A 16,799-nucleotide genomic window follows, 5' to 3' on the forward strand; every position below is an offset into this window, starting at 1 on the left:
ACCTTACTTGTCAGCACTTCCAAAAGCGCACAGAGAAGTCAGTACCGAAACCTATGAACCCTAGTCTAATGCGCACGGCAACACCATATGAATGATCAAAGTTATTTTATCGATTTTCGTGTCGTCACGATTTAAATATATAGTTTCATTCTGTTGTAATAACAGTCAAAAAGTATGAAAGTCAAGGAAAAGGATGTGATATTTATTACTTAATTGTAACTAAAGTCTATGTTGATGAAAATGTCCTAGAAAAAATCCGTACTGTGTCCAGCCATCCAAGTACTTGTACAGACACGGCGTAGATCATCCAAGCATTGTTAGCCAATAGCAGAGTTTGGGCGAGTCAGCGATCATCCTCGGCGGCCACGAGATTCTCTATTTTAATTGCTAACAAAGAATGGTAGTGCCATACATTTGTCTTAATTAATGGTTCAGCTATGGTACTGTAGGGGTTTTGAGTCAGTCACGATCGAAGAGCTGAGGAGATAGTGAGCTTGGGTCGGTAAGACGACGTATGTGTTACTGCTTGTGAGTTAGGCCACGTATACAAATGTTGTGATCGATACCAGCCTGGAGCAAATTGGATCGACTGTTTCGTCAATGTGGAGTTTTCGGCGAGTTTGTTGAAAAAGTATAGGAAGTTGTTCTTGGTCTGAGTTGTGTTTGAAATGCAAGGTTTGAAAAATACAGAACGCTTCTAAGGCATTATGAGTACTCGTACAATCATTTTCTGAATCTTGTAAGAATCAGGCTCGTATTTTGTGTGACATTTTACGAAAGGTCAAGTGATTTTAAGTTGGTACGGCCTTAGTTAGGAGTGGTTTGTATTCTGTGTCAGTATTTGATGGTAGAATTCGCGAGTCTATAAAATACAACGACACTAAAGTTTTAGGGGACTGATGACCTCAGATGTTAAGTCCCATAGTGCTTAGAGCCATTTGAAACATTTTGAACTAAAGTTTTGATTTCAGTTATTTTGCCGGCCGTAGTGGCCGTGCGGTTAAAGGCGTTGCAGTCTGGAACCGCCAGACCGCTACGGTCGCAGGTTCGAATCCTGCCTCGGGCATGGATGTTTGTGATGTCCTTAGGTTAGTTAGGTTTAACTAGTTCTAAGTTCTAGGGGACTAATGACCTCAGCAGTTGAGTCCCATAGTGCTCAGAGCCATTTGAACCATTTCAGTTATTTTGTCTGAAGTGATCCGTGTTGTGTTGCCCGTGATATTAATTAGTGCACACGCTATTTTATTTGGATGTAGCAAATGTTTAACGTAGATTTACGAAGGCACACACTAAAGTAGTAGAGTGTCAGTCGTGGGTGTAATTTTTTGAATATAGAGTTGTACTGCGCGGTAGTGACGTTATTGTGTATGTTGAGTAAATTCTTATCGAGCGTTATTCCCGAAACATTTCTTGATTGCCGAATCAAGTACAGGAACATACGGATAGCGTATTTTGCCCTGACGTATTATTAGTGACGTAACCATTGAGACTAAACTGCCATAGTTGAACCATTTCAAAGCGGAAATTCCAACTGCTACCATTATTTCTGTAGTAGAGTGATGAGTGACAATTACACGGGAGGCCAATGCCTGAAGAGGCTATTATTTTGAAAATCTGAAATTTAAGTTCAGATATAAAGAGTTGGTGCCACCTAGGATTTATTTTGAATATTTTTCTGTATTGTTCATCTCGTTTAGTGTGAAGTTATTAGTTTTCTGCAGTCACTCATTCACAATTGACACTTGATCATTGTCAAGCATTTCCATTAAAAAAAAAAGGAAAATAAACCTTCATTCGTAAAAATAACTTTTACTCCCAGAGTTTTTATTTATCCACAACGAACTTTCAATAAATGATTGTAAGAAAGGAAAGAGTTTAAAAACGAAAATAAAAGTTACAGTGCTGACATTTTGAAAGTAGCATACACACGATCAAGCCAGTGATAAGACAATTGAATTGAGAATCGTTAAAACTAAAGATGATCATTTTCAAAAACTAGTGGCTTAAAGCATAAGACATTAAAACAATTTCATAAGAGGTTGGCATGGAAACATTACGATTAATGCTAAATATTCTTTAGTACCGGGACAGATAATCAGAGGTGGTGTTTAAAGAAGTTTATTTACGTTGTCTTAGTAACAATTTATATTTCTGGATTTAGATGTCACATTCTATTAAAAAATATATTACTTGTGTCACTTATCAACACTTTTGGGATTTGTAAGTAATTGATAGTATATAAATATTTAAGTCTTAACCATCACTGAAGGTCGTATATTAATGCGAGAAGAGGTATTTTAGTTATTTAGTGGACTACTGCTAACTTAAGTACACATATTATACATATACTGCGAGAATTATTTACAAGAAAGACGCTTCATTCGCTCTGTTGAATGTTGATGGTCCTCTCGGGTGGTCCATTTAATGAAAAGGGTGCTATAGTTCTGGGAGGTAGAATTACCAATTCTATCAAGCATGTGGTTATCTACTGCTCACATAGTAGCTCGTTCAGTGTTTTTAGGAATTTGTGTGCTTCTGAGAGGTTTGATAGTATTCTATTGCACCCCTCCACGAATAATTATCAAAATTATTTAAATTACATTTTTTTCGATTTTCTCGTGTACTGGGACGGGTTGGTGCCTGAATGTTTTAACAGGGCTATTTACATGGGCAATCGTAGGCTACAATTCCGTCATAGTGCAACCACCTCATCACTGACGTAAACTAAGTATTACCGAAAATGACGAAGCCTCCCTCTCTGCAAAGGAAATACCGTTTCTTATGTGTTTCACCTATTGAACAAGTATCTCGTGAACCGAATACTTACCAGCTAGGGTGCTCTGGTACATGTTTAAAGCACTGGAGAAATTAGTACTATTAAAATTAACCCTTTCATCTAATTAAGACGTTACGTAACATCCCACGAACACAAACTGTATTTTAACAAAGGGTGAAGCAACTTGGGATGAATGAGTATCTTTCTTGGTAGCTTTGTAACTCCGATAATATGAAACTCTACTTGGTTAGCTACATTCTGATTTGCAATCTGCATCAGAAACTTTATGCTTCGCCCCAATTTCTCCATGGCGTTGCAACTATAATCGTTTCTTTAAATGTGTATTTTCGCATTTGATAACACTCGTCATGAAAAGATGAAGATACAGTTCCTTTCAATATATTGACATTTATTTGTGCGGTTAACAAAAAGCAAGTTCTTCTGCAGTGGAACTTATATAAACTTTTTTGATATCCTACCAGAATTCCTTAAAAATCTAGGACTGGTAGGAATGAACTGGCTAGCAAAACTTTTCTCTGAGTGCACCAAGTAGAAAAAAATATCTACTATATGGAAAGAAGACAGGGTAGTCGCTGTCCTGAAACCCAGGAAGATGGGGACAACCCCAAACATTTTAGACCAGTTTCTCTTTTATACGCTGTGTATAAATTATTTGAAAGAATTCTGATGACCAGACTCTCCCCATGTATAGAACCCTCCCTATCAATGGAGCAAGCAGGTTTTAGGCCCAAATGAAATTGCTGTGATTAGTCCTTGCCCTCAGAATCTTTAGCGAAAATTGCTGTCAGGATAAGAAGGAAATTGGCGTTGTCCGGTTGGATCTAACTTCAGCATATTACAGTGTAGAAGGATGGCCTACTTTATAAACTGATAGAAAAAAACTCAGAGCAGCCAGACCTATAAACTTATGAATAGCATTTTAACCGGAAGAAAAATTAGAGTAACTCTTAATGGCAAAACCAGCAGATGCATAGCGCTCAACAACGGACTCCCACAAGGCTCGGTACTTGCCCCCTTATTGTTTACGGATATCCCAGGAACAATGTCCCGTAAGTTTATATACGCGGACGATATGGCAATAGCTTATCAAAGCAATTTTTTTTTTCAAAAAATAGAGCAGAAATTGAATGAAGACCTAAATCTGGTGCATCTATACAACACCACATGGCATCTACAACCGAATCCAGACATGGCAGTAAGTGTAAACATGCATCTCAATAACAGAGAAGCCAAGAGAAAGCTGAACATCTGCATGAATAACCAGACCACTAAATAATCCGCGGTCCCTAACGTACAAATGAAATGAAATGATCGTATGGCATTTACTGGCGGGATATCCCCTTCGGGGTTCGGCCGCCGTATTGCAAGTCTTTTTAGTTGACGCCACTTCGGCGACTTGCGTGTCAATGAATGACACACCACACCCAGTCTCCTGCCGGGAATCGAACCCGAGCCCCCTTGCGTGGTAGGCTGCAACGCTACCGCTGCCCTACGGAGGCGGACCCTAATGTACAGAAATGTTCAAATGTGTGTGAATTCCTAAGGGACCAAACTGCTGAGGTCATCGGTCCCTAGACTTATACTACCTAAACTAACTTGTACTAAGAACAACACACACACCCATACTCGAGGGAGGACTCGAACCTCCGACGGGAGGGGCCGCGCAGTCAGTGACATGGCGCCTCTAACCGCGCGGCCACCCCGCGCGACCCTAATGTACAGAGCCCATTTAAAGGATACAAAACAATAACTGAAATCTAGAAATCCCATTCTTGCCACACTCACAGGAACCACCTGGCTATGTGATGCAAATACCTTGAGAACTTCAACCCTGGCAATGGTACAGAGCGTGGCCGAGTGCTGTGCTCCTGTATGGGCCAGAAGTGTGCATACATTTCAAAAATCGATATCCAGCTAAGAGAAACAATGAGAATAATATCGGGAGCACTTAAACTTACACCTATAGACTGGCTACCCACCTGAAATCAGAAGAAATCAGTTACTATCAACAGAATATAGCAAAATACTGGCAAATCTTCCCATACACCAGGACCTGACACCAAAAAAAAAAAAAAAACGCCTGAGATCAAGGTCACCTCTATGGCAAAAAGGTGAAGAGGTGTTTCCCTTCGACCCAGAAAATGATTGGAAAAGTTTATGGAGTAGAAGCACAGTAAAGAACAGAAAACTGGTTACTGACCAAAGCATACCAATAGAGGGCTTAAAGCTTTCCAGGAGAATGTGGACTACGCTGAACCGTGTGAGGGCGGGTGTCGGAAGATGCGGGGAGATGATGGAAACATGGGGCTTTGCCAACGACCACCGTCAGTGCGAATGTGGATCAACCAATCAATGGCCCACTTGATCGAGTGTAGTGTGCATGGTTTTAATGGCGAACTGGAGGATATACATAACCTCACAGACAATGCCATTGAATGGCTTAAAAAAATAATTCATATTGTATAAAATTTTGTATTTTGTATTATGTAATTAAGTAATGCTGAAAGTGTCATTTTAATGCTGCACTGTCCTAGTTTAATATTTCGCCTTGTCAATGCCGATCGAGTAAATAAATAAAAAATGTATGGGAACCTACATCCTGTAAATACCCACAGGTGTCTTCATAGGATACATACTGCGTACCATACTGCAATCGACGTATTCCAGTACGTACATTTGACGCTCACCTATAAAGATGAGCCACCATGTTAAGGTTCTAACTTACTGGTAGGCTAATCATGTATCATGGAAGAGCGGTACACAAAAACGGAGTGTTAAAAAATTCATCCAGTTTCAAATAGACAGAAACTTGGGGTGAATTTTAACTTACGTCCCGAAAATAAAAATTTAGTGTGTCGCTAGTGGCAAGATGCTGGTAGGGGAACCCCCTGGTGAAACTAAGTCGCCCGCTCGTTCATTACCCAGTGCGTATCAGGTCTAGACAGCGATAACTCATTTGCTAGAAAACGCTGAAAATTTAATTTTTCAATAGGACGGAGTGGCATCTACCTAGCAACCGCATTTTCCAACAGTGAGCTGCTAAAGGATGGATCTGCCGTGAGGGGAGTACAGACCTGGCACTGCACCGTTGGCTTCCTACGTGGCCTGATCTCACGATATGCGACATTTTTCTGTAGGTTTTGAGAAAGATCCCTCCTATTTGCCTGCCCTCCCAACTGTGACTCCGTATAGCAAGTCCAATAACTCCAGAAAAGCCTACAAAAATATTGTATGAGTTTCATTACCGTATGGGAAATTTTCGAGAGTTCGATGGAGGGTAAACATTTATGAAAAGTAACTGAAAACTTTGATATTAAAAATATCTGTAAAAGCTTCCCCAGTTTCGTATGCACGAGTCTGTAATAGACATACTTTTGCTAATTTTCAAAGGTATCTGTCGATTCAGTCATCCTTCATTTAGATTAGGTATTTTTCCTTATTGATTACGGGAAAGTCCTTTGGTATATTTTCCGACCGATCGCTGGTAGATTTCGATATCCCTGAGCTACATGGGAAGTATTTAAAGCCCCTAAATATACACCAATTTATCGGCCAACCGACCGGCCTGCACACGTCCCGAACTACTGCACTCAGCAATTACACCCGCTTAATTGTTATGACTTATCTCAGATTCATAGTGTTTATATTCTATATCGCTTAGTTTTACGCAGAAACAAAACCTGGGGATTCTCCTGCCTGTTTAAGAGGTAACAAGGCCGCAAAAAAGCCGAGAAAAAGCAGCGGGGAAAGAAGTGGCTAATGCAAGGAAAGAAATTCACCCACATAAGCAGCTGGGAGCCGATTATTTCCGTAATTATCTAAGAACGGATGTGTCATGAATTTAGGAGCTGCTGAACGAAAAAGTATACAGTCATGAGAGATGCCGTAGGCTGCGAAGAGAGACTGTTAGCTACATTACGATTTTTAGGTACTGGCAGAAGTTAAGAGGAGCTCAGATTGAGTGCCGTTGTGTCTTCTCTGTTATTAACTAAAATGATACCTGAAGCCTGCAACGTGAGTTATAGTTGAGCAGAAGTACATCATAGTAAAGAAAAATAAATAAAAGACGTTTATGTAAAGCTTATTAATTTATTTACGTATGTAGCATAAAGGATGGCATGTAACTCAAAGAAAATCATTTCAAATTTAAAGAAGTAGACTACACATGGGGTTGGCGCACATCGTCCAAGAAATTCAACAACAAATACATAAGAAATAAAGAATTTAGCAACTGTTAGAACCGTAAAAAATATCCTGCACTTTGCTCTTAATAGCAAAGGGCTTAGATGTAGAATGGATTTTCTTAACACTTAATTATGAACTAAGTATATTTTATGAATTACGTCCACTGAATGTTGATATTTCGTTTTTTAGATTTCATTTCCGAAAGTATCGGAAGTAAAACCTAAAAGCAGAAATACAGGAGGTCGATGGGCTTTTATGTTCACTATTTGCTACACGAAACCATTATGGGGGGCGGCCGACCTAGCTTGCAGCGCTGGAATTTGTTAGTGGTAAGTAATTGTTTTTTTGGGTCTATTCTTCTCGAGTTGCGATGTTTTGTGAATTTACGGTGTATTGATTGTGTATTAATTCATGTAAGGATATTTGATTTTTGGGTTCTTTAAGTGTTGTAATTTTGATTAGATTTTTCGTAGTCGAAGGGATTGGTTTATATATATATATATATATATATATATATATATATATAGTTGTGGTTGACCTAGGTCAAGGGAAATTCCCGATTCCAATTTTCGTAGTTTTAGTTGTAGGCATTGGTGTTTTTCTATCGCCAGCTGTGGCTGGCGTATATCGGTCAAGAGAAATGTCCAATTCAGATTTTCGTAGTTGCAGGTGTTGTTTCTATGGTATCCACAGTTGCGGTTGAGCTAGGTCAAGTAAAGTGTCCGATCCTATAGATTTTGTCGGTGTAGCGGAATGCTGTAATTTTTTTTCGTCATTTTTGTGTGTTTTGGGTTCGTGGTGTGGTGTTTTACTGTTATATTTAGCTCGTGCCCACCGTAAAAGCTCAAGCTTCCCGCAATTGTCTAGTTAGTTCTATTGTATTTTTGGAGGGAGATGTTACTGCCTTATTTATATGTATTTTCGTGTTTGTTGCCTTGTCTGTGTCTATGGTGACGTCATAGGCGCCATATTGGACGCGCTTAGAATGGCCGTTTCCACCTTATTGATGACGTTATGTGTCAAAGCGGCAGGGTGGAATCGGACACTTCTGTAATCCCAAAAATTTATACCGAACAGACAGACAGAGAAACGAAGTACCCTCCACCACACACCAGGTACGAAAGCGAGTTAATATTGTATTCTCATCCAATTCTGGGCTACGTTAATAGTTTCATGTCTCTGTCTCATCTGGATCTCAGTTCAAAATCAGCAGCAATCTACCACACAGAGAGACAAGAAAGCTACCTACTAAAAAGGCGTCAAAAGGCATAGCTCCACCGCTCTGGCCGCAGACGGTGTAAGTAGGCTGTTTAGGTTTTTATGCTGGTAACGCCGCGTAGCGCTCTGTATGAAAATCACTGACTGTGCTGTGTGCAGTCTGTGGCTGGTTGGCATTGTTGGAATATTGGCTATTATAGTGTTGGGCAGTTGGAGGTTGCCTTGGATTTGTAAGACCGGATGTCATGAACTGATATGCAGGGTTATTACAAATGATTGAAGCGATTTCACAGCTCTACAATAACTTTATTATTTGAGATATTTTCACAATGCTTTGCACACACATACAAAAACTCAAAAAGTTTTTTTAGGCATTCACAAATGTTCGATGTGTGCCCCTTTAGTGATTCGGCAGACATCAAGCCGATAATCAAGTTCCTCCCACACTCGGCGCAGCATGTCCCCATCAATGAGTTTGAAAGCATCGTTGATGCGAGCAGTTGTGGCACGTTTCTTGGTAGAGGAGGTTTAAACACTGAATCTTTCACATAACCCCACAGACAGAAATCGCATGGGGTTAAGTCGGGGGAGCGTGGAGGCCATGACATGAATTGCTGATCATGATCTCCACCACGACCGATCCATCGGTTTTCCAATCTCCTGTTTAAGAAATGCCGAACATCGTGATGGAAGTGCGGTGGAGCACCATCCTGTTGAAAGATTAAGTCGGCGCTGTCGGTCTCCAGTTGTGGCATGAGCCAATTTTCCGCGGGCTACGCGTGAAACTTGACCGCACGCGTTCAACCGTTTCTTCGCTCACTGCAGGCCGACCCGTTGATTTCCCCTTACAGAGGCATCCAGAAGCTTTAAACTGCGCATACCATCGCCGAATGGAGTTAGCAGTTGGTGGATCTTTGTTGAACTTCGGCCTGAAGTGTCGTTGCACTGTTATGACTGACTGATGTGAGTGCATTTCAAGCACGACATACGCTTTCTCGGCTCCTGTCGCCATTTTGTCTCACTGCCCTCTCGAGCGCTCTGACGGCAGAAACCTGAAGTGCGGCTTCAGCCGAACAAAACTTTACGAGTTTTTCTACGTATCTGTAGTGTGTCGTGACCATATGTCAATGAATGGAGCAACAGTGAATTTATGAAATCGCTTCAATCATTTGTAATAGCCTTGTATATATATTATGACTTTTGAACACTATGAAGGTAAATACATTGTTTGTTCTCCATCAAAATCTGTATTGCAGTAGTTTGAGTAACAAAGATTTTTGTGAGGTAAGTGATTCATGAAAGTTATAGGTTATTGTTAGTCAGGACCATTCTTATGTAGGGATTATTGAAAGTCAGATTGCGTTGCGCTAAAAAAAAAAATAAATAAATGTGTGTCAGTTTACTGTTGATCAGAATAAGTAAAGAGAGAAATGTCCGAGTATGTTCAGTTTTGCTCAGCTGTTTGAAAAACAAATAACGTAAGAAGTTTACCAGCACAGTCATTTATAAGTTTCAAACGTGATGCTTCAACGGGCCAATCAGGACCGAGCGACAGCCGCTTCATCCTCGGCCAGTGGTGTCATTTGGATGCGGTATGGAGGGACGCGAGGTGGAAACACCGCTCTCTCGGCCGTTTCCGACTTTGCAGACCTTGGAACAGCTACTTCTCATTCATGTAGCTCCTCAGTCGGCACCACGAGGCTGAGTAAGGGCCGTTTTGCACTTCTCACAAGGAAAAAACCCTGACAGCACTGGCAATTTAATACGGATCTTCCGCATGGCAGTCCAGACCCAGATCTAGCGAGGGAGCGGGGGGGCCGGAAGGGAAAACCGGGGTATCTGCCCCGGTCGTTTCAGGGGCCGCCAAATTCATATTCTTGAAGCGCCTGGCATCCAGTGCACGTTAATCGAATACTCGTATGAGTTTGCAACATTTCTGAACAATTTTGAACACATTATAAGTTGATTTCTGAACGAATCATAAGTTTATTTTTTAATGCGATCACAGTGTACGTGATGTCTCTGACAGCGGAATCCCCGCCGCATAAAGAAATAAGATACTGTCCTGCAGACAAAAGGGGACGGGGCTGTACGAGCTGAGCTGAAGAAACCCGAATGGATGAATACGAATCGCTGTTCGTTTATGTGGTTGACTGGGTGTGCGAATGATAAGCATTGTTATAATTATTAGAGAAATCCATAGTCAGAGTACCATAGTGGAAATAAACGACTAACAGGAATAGCAGGTAAGAAAGATTATACATTATCTTCTCGGTGATTTTGACAGAAAATTTTTGCCAGATCGCTAGCCTACTAAGGACTAGTTGTACAGTCGCCGGTTAGTAGCCGCTTACGTTCTATTCTCGGAATAGCGCGGAAAACGAGTTGTACGAACACGTAACAACACCTAACCGGAGAGTAATCGCTGGATAACTAAACTGGTGATTCTGGCAGGGTTAGTGAAGGTAACCGGAGAATAAGTTTCGACAATGTTAGGACTATTTACAGAATTAGTGATACAAGATTGTTGAACGACAAACCAGAAGAAACGGGGACATCATACAAATTATATGGAAGAATATGGCGATTCCAAATTTATACAAAAATTTCGTACTACTACGGCGTTTCGATACCACGCTTGAGAAACTGGAGTATATGTATAAATGTGAAACTATTTCCTAAAATGAAACTTTTTGCTTGTAGTAGGCCTAATAGGCATAAGATATTGGTACGTCATTTATATTCTGTCGTGTTATTTATGTAAATGAGGTAGATAAAAATGATCATTTGTGCCAAAACAGTCTTATTTGGTGTGTATTACAATTGCTGCAATATTAGAAATACTTATTCGTTTTATCGAGCAGACAGGGACAAAACAGACGCAATCAAATCGAGAAACAACATCACTCTTGTGTACTATTCGTATTAATTGCATTTTCAGCATTAGACAACGACATTTTGATTCCTCATGTAGCAAAACGTTTGACGAACTTTGCTGAGATAATAAGATTCTTTCGCAGAAAGGAAAACACGCCATGTAAAGCTGTAGCAAGATTAGAGAGAAAAAAATGCTGGGACCTAGGAGTGAAGAAGTGTGTAATGTCTTGCATGCCTCTTGTCTTTACTGGTTTTATGTTTGCTATACTTAATACACAAAAGAAAAATTTATTAGCTAATAGACTATAAAGAGTGCAAATTTTCTGAAGAATTCGTACTCTCCCGATCACAAAAAATTCCCTCCCCCCCCCCCCATTTATTGTCAGATTTTTTTTCGTTTTTTGGTGGTGGGAAGGGGGGTACAATGTCAAATCGGCCGACTGGGAGTCGGAAAGGACCACAGGACATTTTGATTTCCAGTGTCCTGAATATAGGATTGATTACAAAATATACATATTTGAACTCCACAGGGTGAAAAACGGTGACGCGCGATAGAAGAAAGCTGTGTGAAGAGGCGTGGCACTACACTTTGACACACTTAAGACCAAAGAACATGTCTTACATTTCCTCGAACATATGTATTTTATGCATCAAACTCTTCAGAAAGATGTGCGCTATAAAATGAACAAATTTTTGAAAAATCTATTCTTTAAAAACTTTTAATGTCGTATCTCAAACCCTCGAGTGGGAGGGCGGGGCACTATCAAGTTTTTCCCCGGTTCGGAAATATCGTAGATCCGGGGCTGTGGCAGTCTTCTACATGAACAGTCGGCTATGGATGAGTACAAAACAATGAACAATACTCCACAACTGATCAAATTAAAAATCTGGGAGAATGACTCATTTTGGTGTGAATTCCTAAATTACCACATTATAACAGGTCATGAAGACACGGCTGAAGGTCATGGAGTATGTGTAGACGACAGAGTCTTCGGTAGGTCAAGTTGCGTCGGGCAGTCAAAGGTTAACAAGTAATTAGAACACTCGAGCATATCTCCATGCCTAAAAGCTTCATGAAGGAAGGTATAAAACATGTTGTTATGGTCTTCAGTCCTGAGACTGGTTTGATGCAGCTCTCCATGCTACTCTATCCTGTGCAAGCCTCTTCATCTCCCAGTACCTACTGCAGCCTACATCCTTCTGTATCTGCTTAGTGTATTCATATCTTGGTCTCCCTCTACGATTTTTATCCTCCACTCTGCCCTGCAGTACTAAATTGGTGATCCCTTGATGCCTCGGAACATGTCCTACCAACCGATGCCTTCTTCTAGTCAAGTTGTGCCACAAATTTCTCCCCAATTCTATTCAATACCTCCTCATTAGTTATGTGATCTACCCATCTAATCTTCAGCATTCTTCTGTAGCATAACATTTCGAAAGTTTCTCTTCTTGTCTAAACTATTTATCGTCCATGTTTCACTTCCATACATGGATACACTCCATACAAATACTTTCAGAAACGACTTCCTGACGCTTAAATCTATACTCGATGTTAACAAATTTCTCTTCTTCAGAAACGCTTTCCTTGCCATTGCCTGTCTACATTTTATATCCTCTCTACTTCGACCATCATCACTTATTTTGCTCCCCAAATAGCAAAACTCCTTTACTACTTTAAGTGTCTCATTTCCTAATCTAATTCCCTCAGCATCACCCGATTTAATTCGACTACATTCCATTATCCTCGTTTTGCTTTTGTTGATGATCATCTTATACCCTCCTTTCAAGACAATGACCATTCCGTTCAACTGTTCTTCCAAGTCCTTTGCTGTCTCTGACAGAATTACAATGTCATCGGCGAACCTCAAAGTTTTTATCTCTTCTCCATGGATTTTAATACCTACTCCGAACTTTTCTTTCGTTTCCTTTACTGCTTGCTCAATATATAGATTGAATAGCATCGGGGAGAGGCTACAACCCTGTCTCACTCCCTTCCCAGCCACTGCTTCCCTTTCATGTCCCTCGACTCTTATAACTGCCATCTGCTTTCTGTACAAATCGTAAATAGCCTTTCGCTCCCTGCATTTTACCCCTGCCACCTTCAGAATTTGAAAGAGAGTATTCCAGTCAACATTGTCAAAAGCTTTCTCTAAGTCTACAAATGCTAGAAACGTAGGTTTGCCTTTCCTTAATCTTTCTTCTAAGATAAGTGGTAGGGTCAGTGTTGCCTCACGTGTTCCGATATTTCTACGGAATCCAAACTGATCTTCCCCGAGGTCGGCTTCTATCAGTTTTTCCATTCGTCTGTAAAGAATTCGCGTTAGTATTTTGCAGCTGTGACTTATTAAACTGATAGTTCGGTAATTTTCACATCTGTCACCACCTGCTTTCTTTGGGATTGGAATTATTATATTCTTCTTGAAGTCTGAGGGAACAAACATTATTGCTCTTTTATCGCTCATGTGGAGGTCACAGGTAGAGTTTCTCCAGAAAATTCCGAAAATGTTTGGCAAATATAGCGTGCGTGTATGTTGCCATTTTAAAGCTTTATGTTGCCCTTTTTTTACCTTTGGGACAGATTCGTCTAACTGCAGCAGTTTTTTATGTCTCGGTGCAGCTATAGACCACATTACACTGACGACACGGAAGTCATGGGAGACGTCCTAATATCATGTCGGACCCTCTTTTACCCGGCGTAGTTAGCAGCTCGATGTGGCACGTACTCAAGAAGTCGCTGGAAGTCCCCTACGGAAATATTGAGACATGCTGCCTCTATAGCCGTCTATAATTGCGAAAGTGTTGCCGGTGAAGGATTTGGTGCACCAACAGAGCTCTCGATTATGTCCCACAGGTGTTCGATGGGATTCGTGTCGGGCGATCTGGGTAGCCAAATCATTGGCTCGAACTCTCCAGAATTTTCATCCATAAAAAATCCTATGTTATTTGCGAAAATGGACTCCACGCCTGACTGCAAATGGGTTTCAGGTAGACGAATATAACCATTTCCAGTCAATGAGGGTGATGAACTTGAAAGCAGTATTGTAGAAAGGAAAGTGGATGTAAGTGAAGGTGAGATCGGAGATATGATATTTCGAGAAGAATTTGACGAAGCTCTGAAAGATCTAAGTCGAAACAAGGCCCCGGGGGTAGACAATATTCCGTCAGAACTACTGAAAGCTTTAGGAGAGTCACCCACGAAAAAACTATTCCATCAGGTGTGCACGATGTATGAGACAGGCGAAATATCCTCAGACTTCAAGAATAATTGGACCAGAGGACCCAGTCAATACCATTTAAACACAGCCCGCAACGCTATGAAGTTACCATAAACTTGCACGGTGCCTTGTTGACAACTTGTGTCCATGGTTTCGTGGGGTCTGTGCCACACTTGAAACTACCAACAACTCTTACCGACTGTAATCGGGACTCATAGAGCACGGCCACGGTTTTCCAGTCGTCTACTATGAAATCTATATGGTCACGAGCCCAGGAGAAACGTTGCAGGTCATGTTGTGCTGTTAGAAAAGACACTTCAGTTGATTGTCTGCTACTGTAACCAATTAACGCCAAATGTCGCCACAATGTCCTATTACTTTCGTCGGACTTCTCACATTCATTTCTGCGATAATTATTTCACGCAGCCCGCCCCTCCCCATCCTCCCCCATGAACCGAGGACGTTGCCATCGGTAGTGCGGTTGCGCGCTTCAGCGATACGGATAGCCTTATCGTAGATACAACCACGACGGAGGAGTATCCGTCGAGACGCCAGAGAAACTTGAAGTTCCTGAAGAGAGGCAGCAGCCTTTTCAGTAGTTGCAGGGGCAACAGTCTGGATGATTGACAGATCTCGCATTGTAACATCAACAAAAAGACCTTGCTGTGCTGGTTCTGCGAACGGCTGAAAGCAAGGGGAAACTGCAGCCATTATTTCCCGAGGAGCTGCAGCTCTACTGTCCTCTTGTGTAAGATATTTCAGAGGTAAAATAGTCCCCCATTCGGACCTTTGGGCGGGGACTACTCAGGAGGATGTCGTCATCAGGAGAAACAAAACTGGCATTCTACGGATCGGAGCGTAGAATGGTGGATCCCTTAATCAGGTAGGTACGTTAGAAAATCTAAAAAGGGGAATGGATAGCTTAAAGTTAGATATAGTGGGAATTAGCGAAGTTCGGTGGGAGGAGGAGCAGGACTTCTGGTCAGGTAAATACAGGGTTATAAATACAGGGTGAAATAGGGGTAATGCAGGAGTGGGTTTCATAATGAATAAGAAAATAGAAATGCGGGCAAGCAACTATGGAAAGGATAGTGAACGCATTATCGTATCCAAGATAGACTCGAAGACCACGTCTACCACATTAGCACAAGTTTACATGCCAACTAGATACTCAATTGATGAAGAGATTGAAGAAATGTATGACGAGATAAAAGAAATAATTCAGAGAGTTAAGGGCACGAAAATTTAATTGCGATGGAGGACTGGAAATCGATAGTAGGGAAAAGAAAAGATGGAAAAATAGTATGTGAATATGGACTCTGGGAAGGGAATGAAAGAGGAACCCAGCAGTCTGGTAAAATTTTGCACAAATCACAATTTAATCATCGGTAACACTTGGTTTAAGAATCATAAAAGAAGGTTGTATACGTGGAAAAGAACTGGAGACATCAGGCGTTTTCAGATTGAATACATAATGGTTAGACAGAGATTTAGAAACCAGATTTTAAATTGTAAGACATATCCGAGAGCAGATGTGGACTCTGACCTCAATTTAATGGTTGTGAGCTGTAGATAAAAACTGAAGAAATTGGAAAAAAGTAGGAAAGTAGGGAGATGAGACCTGGATAAATTTTAAGAACCAGAGGTCGTTGAGAGTTTCAGAGGCAGCATTCGGCAACGGTTCACTGGAACAGGGGAAAGGAATACTGAAGGCAAAAAGACAAGGATAAGTAGAAACTCTTGGATAACACAAGATACATTGCATTTAATTGATGAAAGGAGAAAATTTAAAAATGCAGCAAATATAGCAGGCGAAAGGGAATACAAACGTTTAACAAATGAGATTGATAGGTAGTGCAAAATTGCTAAGCAAGAACGGCTAGAGGAAAAATGTAAGTATTTAGAAGCATATTCCACTAGGGGAAAGATAAATACCACCTACAGAAAAAAGAACCTGCTGTATGAACATCAAGAGCTCAGATAGTATACCAGTCCTAAGCAAATAAGGGAAAGCTGAAAAGTGGAAGGAGTATATAGAGTGTCTATACAAGGGTGATGAACTTGAAAGCAGTATTATAGAAAGGAAAGTGGATGTAAGTGAAGGTGAGATCAGAGATATGATATTTCGAGAAGAATTTGACGAAGCTCTGAAAGATCTAAGTCGAAACAAGGCCCCGGGGATAGACAATATTCCGTCAGAACTACTGACAGCCTTAGGAGAGTCACCCACGAAAAAACTATTCCATCAGGTGTGCATGATGTATGAGACAGGCGAAATATCCTCAGACTTCAAGAATAATACGATAATTCCAACTTCAAAGAAAGCAGATGCTGACAGGTGTGAAAATTACAGAAATATCAGTTTAATAAGTCAGGGTTGCAAAATAGCAACACGAGTTCTTTACAGAAGAATGGAAAAACTGATAGAAGCCAACTTTGGGGAAGATCAGTTTGGATTCAGGAGGAAAGTAGAAACACACGAGGCAATACTGACCCTAAGATTTTCA

At 40.8% G+C, this 16,799-nt stretch overlaps 1 protein-coding gene across 1 annotated transcript in view; it reads right to left on the bottom strand.

The window, feature by feature from the left end:
* The window catches only part of LOC126175344 (BTB/POZ domain-containing protein 1-like), a 633,855-nt gene that overhangs the window by 486,007 nt on the left and 131,049 nt on the right, over positions 1-16,799 (bottom strand). The window lies entirely within an intron of this gene.

The sequence above is a fragment of the Schistocerca cancellata genome, chromosome 3 (genome assembly GCF_023864275.1).
Source record: "Schistocerca cancellata isolate TAMUIC-IGC-003103 chromosome 3, iqSchCanc2.1, whole genome shotgun sequence".
NCBI lineage: Eukaryota > Metazoa > Arthropoda > Insecta > Orthoptera > Acrididae > Schistocerca > Schistocerca cancellata.